General features: G+C 35.5%; 1 non-coding gene across 1 annotated transcript; it reads right to left on the reverse strand.

Moving 5' to 3' along the window:
* Window positions 1–6,340: 6,340 nt before the first annotated feature.
* On the reverse strand, window positions 6,341–6,446 carry LOC128291352 (small nucleolar RNA R71). Its single transcript, XR_008281128.1, has one exon. It is a non-coding gene; the product is annotated as a small nucleolar RNA R71 (small nucleolar RNA).
* Window positions 6,447–6,926: the final 480 nt, after the last annotated feature.

Here is a 6,926-nt window from a genome sequence, read left to right on the forward strand (position 1 = left end):
ACATGGCACATTTGATTACTCAAGCATTCACATTCATCGTTAAATTATGACTTGGTAATGTCAACATATCACCTATTCAAACTATCATGATTTCATATCGCATTCCACACCAATTTCATATTTGTCTATTATCTTTCCTAACCTACTTTCAAGTTACACATTTGTACCACATTTATTTTCATACACATTAATCATATTTTATACACCAAATATACATGCCATCCATCATACTCATTAACCATAAGTAACCATTACCACATTAAGGTATAAGCATATTTGCATGCATGTACCAATAATTAGGGTTACAACCCAAATAATCAATATGAGCCACCGCTCATGGCCATATACAAAATAATCATAATACTTTTATGAGCCAACTCATTTGGCTAATCAATATGACACAAAACAAAAACACCAAGTCCCTAAACATGCCATACTCAAAATGATGAGACTAGCTATACCCAAATATTCAATTGATAGTGTGATAGTGTGATCGAGTCTCCAACGTCTTCCGATCCCCGAGCTAGCTTGGCGACACTATAAGAAAGGGAAAAGAAGGGGGTAAGCATTAAAGCTTAGTAAGTTCACATGCAAATAAAATACAACTTAAACAAGTATTAATCATACATTTAACGTAAAGAACATAATCTTGCATATTATCAAATCTCTTAAACTCATTCTTCAAATATATATATATTCTTACCACAAGTTCATCATATCTCATGTTGTTCTCATGCGTTCGATGTACATACCTGTGCCACTTGCACATAATAACTTACTTTTTCGTCTTTGACGTATTCATCAAGATTACTCATTGAACTTCCTTTAGAACTACTCGTTGAACACTCAGAATACTATCGGATACATCGAAATCTCACACCTAAGTGCCTCATATGTAGCCAACGCTACCTCATATCACATATCACATGTTTCACGCTTTCGAACTACTCAAGGGTCTGCTCACATAGGCTGTCAAGTATTCGCAACACATACCGGACTACCCAGCCACCGGTAGAATATCCAAGACCAGTACCCGGATGCCAAAACATGTGTCACATACATCATGAACTTAGACCACAACTCAATGAGTTTAGATGTCACATATATCATGAACTCAGACCACAACTCAATGAGTTTTGATCACATAATTCCTAGTGACATGTCACTTGTATCCTAAACTATTCCTAAGGTTCAAACGGGATTCTTTGATACCACATTTCTGTCGAACTTGCTCGTAATGTCGATTTCAATGCTCATAGCACCAGTTAAATACTCATGGAATAATCAAAGCATAATTTATAATAAAATTTAAGCATTAACACATGGTACAGCATCACATTTATTATATATATACTTACCATACATGCAATATTAAAGCATTTAAAGTATGGTACATGTTGCATAATTTGGAAATGAACTTACCTCGGTACAAAATGATAGAAACGAGCTTAATCCTCGTAAACCTTATTTTTCCCCCGATCAAGACTAGAATCACGTTTTTCTTGATCTATAATGTCAAATTCAACTTGTTCAATACATACATTGCTCATATTGACCCATAACACATACTTTGGTAAATTACCTTTTTACCCCTAACTTTTCACTTATTTACACTTTAGTCCCTAGGCTCGTAAAATGAAATGCATGCATTTTCTTGGTTACCCAAGCCTAGCCGATTCATATTCTAACTCATATCAGCCCACATTTTCATTTATTTCACATTTCTGCTACTTATTTTTACACCTTTTACAAACAAGTCCTTTTTAGGTGTTTTCACTAAAAATCACTTAGTAAAAGATGTTTATCATACATCAAACATTCATATTCTGCCATTAAACATCAAAATATAACCATTTCACACATGGGTTAAATGCTCAAAATAATGGTAGAAATAGCTAGATCGGTTGATGACAACTTCAAAAATGTAAAGAACATTAAAAACGGGACTAGGATGCAGTTACTTTTGAGCTTGAAAGATGAACAAACCCTAGCTATGGTGACCCTTGGAATTTTGGCACAAGCAAGAAGAAGATGGATAAATTTTTCTTTCTTTTTTCCTTTTTTATTCTTTTATTTACCAAATGACCAAAATGCCCTTAAAGCCTCTCTTTCAAATTTTCCTATTCATACCCATTTTTGTCCAAAATTTTGAAACTTTGTCAAATTGTTATTTAAGGACTTCTAATTAATAATCCAATGCAATTTCATGCTTGAAGCTTCTATAACACAAGTTTTACAACTTATTCAATTTAGTCCCTAAAGTTAAATTGGACACTTTAGGCATAGAATTTCTTCATGAAAATTTCACACAAACATGCAATCATATCATGGATTATCAAATAATCATAAAATAATTATTTCTATTTCAGATTTGTGGTCTCAAAACCACTGTTCCGACTAGTCCCTAATTCAGGATGTTACAGGCATGTCCCCAAATCCACACGGACGTGTGACCCTTGTTTAGTGAAGATTTTTCTAAGTGTTGTAAAATTTTCTAAAGTTCTCGGTTTAGTCCCGAATCACTTCCAAAGTATGTTTTGGGCCTCATAAGCTCATATCAGGGACTTTATGATTAAATGTAAAAAGTTTACATTTGGACGAAAATTGACGGCTCGGAAATGTATGTTTGCTTGTTTGATTGTGTTTAAGTCTGATAATGCCTCGTGCCCTGTTCCGGCGTTAAAGAAGAGTAAAGGGATGCTACATGCAAAATGTGTGTTCTAAAAGCTAGAGGTGTCTAATTGCTATGAAATTTTAAATTAGAGGTCCTTAAATGGTAATTAGACCTTTTTACTTTAAGTTGGACAAAAATGGACATGGTAGGGTGAAATTTCAAAGTTTGGCATTAAGGGTATTTTGGTCATTTGGCAAATAAAGACAAAATTTAACAAATAAAAATGTCATCTTCTCAATTCATCCTTCAATGGCCAAAAATCACAAGAGAAGACATAGTTAGGGTTTGCCAAGATTTCAAGCTCGATTATCAAGAAAAATGAGGTTCGGACCTAGATTGGGGGAAAAATAAAGTGTTTGACAATTAGGTCCAAGTCTACTAATTTTTGTACCGAGGTAAGTTCGTATGTAAATAATGCAATGTTATATTTATGTTTTAAATGCTTTAATATTGAATGAATTGTGTGATTGACTCTTTGGACGTATTCGACAAAGTTTCGACAAGCAAAAAATCACGGTTGAACCTTAGGAATACCATAGGATACGAGTGACATGTCACTAGGAACCCCATGTGTATATGTGTTTATGTGATCCGGGTGCTAGTCTTGTACGTCCTACCAATGGATGGGTATTCCAGCATATGTTGCGGTTACCTATCAGCTTGTGTAAGCAGCACTGTGTAGTTACGTCCTAACTGATAGCTTGTGTGAGCAGGCCCGTGAATAGCTCGAGAGCGTGCCTATATGTGTTATGAGATATGAGGTACCTTTGACTACATATGTGGCACTTACGTGCAAGATTTTTCGAGTATCCAATAATATTCCAAGTGTTCAACGGGAATGTCAAATATGTGAAAGGGTGTGATTATGTTACGAGTTGGTATAGGTATGTACATAGAACTCATAAGTAATAAACTCGATGGGTGATGAACTCTTCGTAAGTTTGTGATTGAGCAAGTTTTGACTATGAGATTTTAGTAACATTTATGTTATCTCACTTTATATAAATTGCATGATTAAAGTGTTGTTAAAATGCATATTATTTGCATATGAACTTACTAAGCTATATAGCTTACTCCTCTTTCTTTCCCTTGTCTTATAGTGACACCAAGCTAGCTTGAGTTCGAAGATCGTCGGAGATCCATTCACACTATCAACAAATATTTTGGTATTAAGGAATTCAACATTTTTAGTTATGGCATGTATAGGGGACTTAGTCATTTTGTTATGTGTCATAATTGATTTGGCCAAATGTGTTGGCTTATATTGGTTACAAATTCATTTTGTATAAGGCTATTGAAAATGGGCTAATATTGGTTATAAATATATTCATATAATGATGCATTTCATGAATGTTGTATTGATATCTTGATTGTGGATGTTTGGTTATATGTATATGCTTGGATTGGTGCTATGTTATGTTGTGCAGGTGTGTGCTTTAAAGGGTGGCAAAATGGCTTGGTAAATAGCCTTATTTTTGTCCACAAGGATAGACATACGGACGTGTGTCTAGGACATGTGCGAAACACGGCTTGCCCCATGAGCATGTGTTTAGGCCGTGTGCCTCCTGCACCTACATTTTGAGAAACATAGTTGATAAACCGTAATTTATACATATTTCTACCCTATGCCTAACGCATTTATGGATGGTTTCTCCTTAGATTTTGTGAATTCGATGCTCCTAATCTTTAATTTCATGTTTTATACTTAGGAGAGCATAGGAGAGTAAAAAGAGCGAGAAACGGGCCGAAAACGAAGAAAATGGACCAACATGGGAAAAAAACACGGCCTGGACTTCCTCACACGGGCGTGTCACACAGTCATGTCAATTTGGCAGGATCGAAGCACAACTTACACGGGTGGATCACACGCCCGTGCCCATCTAACAACCTTGACCACGACCTTCAGTAATCGCACACGGACGTGTCCCTGTCGAACCCAAGTTTAGTCCATTTTGGAAAAGGTCAATTTTGAGGGCTCTTAGGCATTCCAAAGCCTATTTAAACACTTGAGGAGGCACTTAGGAAGGGGGACGCTGGGGAAGAAGCAAGGAATTGCTCAAGGAAAGCCGATCGATCCATCTCAAAAGCTAGATTCACCATCAAGACTGAAGATCTCCTTTCATATTCCCTCAGGAGTTTTGGGTTTTTCTTATGTTTTGTTATTTTTATTCTTTTGAGATGTTTTCTTTCATTAGTATGAACTAAAACCCCTAAATACCTAAGAGGAATGAAACCTAAGACAGATATTGTTATTATTAACTGAATTGTATGATAAATATTTGTATTCTTAATTATGTGTTCTTAATTCTTGTTTTGATATTCCAGGATATTGATTCAAGTTAAGCTCTTATTCAGAGGAGGAATAGACCTTGTCTAAGAGTAAATTTGTCATAATTAAGTGGAGTTGATTGCGCGCCTAGAGATAAGGTGACAAGATTTTACTGGATTAGGGTGAAACCTAATAAGGGGATCCATAAATCGCATTAATACAACCCTAGGGTGTTAATTAGAAAGAGATTTCAATTATTCAATCTAGGGTTAGATGTTGTTAGTCTTGACAGAGATAATAATATAACTTAGGGATCTCTACGGAACAAGTTGAATGAATAAATCATCCAATTCAGAATAAAAAAACAAGTGAAGTCTAGGTGGATTTTTCCTTAGGTATTGTCTTAATCAATTGAGTTTTCTAAAAAGTATTTTCCCCAAATTTCTTTTCTGTGATTTCTTAGTTTAATTAATTAGTTAGATAAACAAAACCCTTTTATTTTTTAGGCTAGATAATAAAAAGAAAGTTGATACTAGTACTTTTAGTTCCTTTGGGTTCGATAATCCGGTCTTGCTAAAGCTATACTACTGTTCGATAGGTACACTTGTCTTCATCGTGATAATAGTTAGTTTCAAGAACGATTCATTATAAATATTTAAAACCTGTCACGAATATCACGTATCAAGTTTTTGGCGCCGTTGCCGAGGAACTAAGATATTAGGAACACTCGATTTTTATTACTTTAGCCATTTACTTTTACTACAATTTAAATTTATTTCTAATTTTTATTACTAATTTTTCTTTTTCCCTTTTTCTGGCAGGTTCTTATAGTTTATGACTAGAAGAAACCCGTCAGGACCATTACTTTTTGATAGTGAGATCGATCGCACAGTTCACAGAAACCAAAGAGAAATAAGGTGAAGCTTAAGAGGACGATATTCAAACCACAACCAATGAGATGGCTGAAAATCAAGAAAACCTGATACCTCCTACGATTACTGTTAATCCAGTAAATCAGAATCCTGCTCCGCGCACTATGTATGATTATGCTAAACATTCTTTAATAGGAACTGAATTGAGCATAGTTAGACCTGTTGTAGCTGCAAATACTTTTGAACTGAAACCTAACACAATTAAAATGATACAGCAATTTGTTCAGTTTGATGGTTTGCAGGACAAAGATCCCAACACTCACTTGGCAAAATTTTTGGAACTATGTGATACATTTAAAATTAATGGTGTTTCTGATGACATCATTCGCCTTTGGTTATTCCATTTTTCTTTGATAAACAAAGCTAAACAGTGGTTGAATTTATTACCACGGCGGTCAATCACTACTTGGGAACAAATGACCGAAATATTTTTACTAAAATATTTTCCGCCGGCTAAAATGGCTAAATTACATAATGATATCTCTTCTTTTGTGCAGATGGATTTAGAGACACTCTATGATGCATGGGAGAGATACAAAGACCTTTTGCGAAGATGCGCTCACCATGGGTTACCACTCTAGCTATAGGTTCAAACCTTTCATAATAGCCTGAATCCTTCGACTCGACAAATGGTTGACGCAGCTGCTGGCGGAACCATCAATAATAAAACACCTGAGGCGGCTTACGAATTTATTAAGGAGATGTCACTGAATAACTATCAGTGGCAAGTTATGAGAACAAAGCCGGCAACAGCAGCCGGTGTTTTCAACCTCACGCGGTTACTATGCTATCTAACCAAGTAGAACTCTTAAATAAAAAGATTGACAGTCTGTGTGGTTCTACTCAGGTACATCCAGTGCTGAGATGTGATTTGAATGGAGGAAGAGCATGCACAGAATATCAACCCTTCAATCCTAGCATCGAGGAGGAACAAGTCCAATATATGGGTAACAATAAATCTAGACCCCAAAATAACCCGTATAGTAACACTTATAATGCAAGTTGGAGGAACCATCCCAATTTCTTGTGGAACGGTCAAGGAAATCAAAGG

Source organism: Gossypium arboreum, chromosome 3, assembly GCF_025698485.1.
Source record: "Gossypium arboreum isolate Shixiya-1 chromosome 3, ASM2569848v2, whole genome shotgun sequence".
In the NCBI taxonomy this organism is placed as follows: domain Eukaryota; kingdom Viridiplantae; phylum Streptophyta; class Magnoliopsida; order Malvales; family Malvaceae; genus Gossypium; species Gossypium arboreum.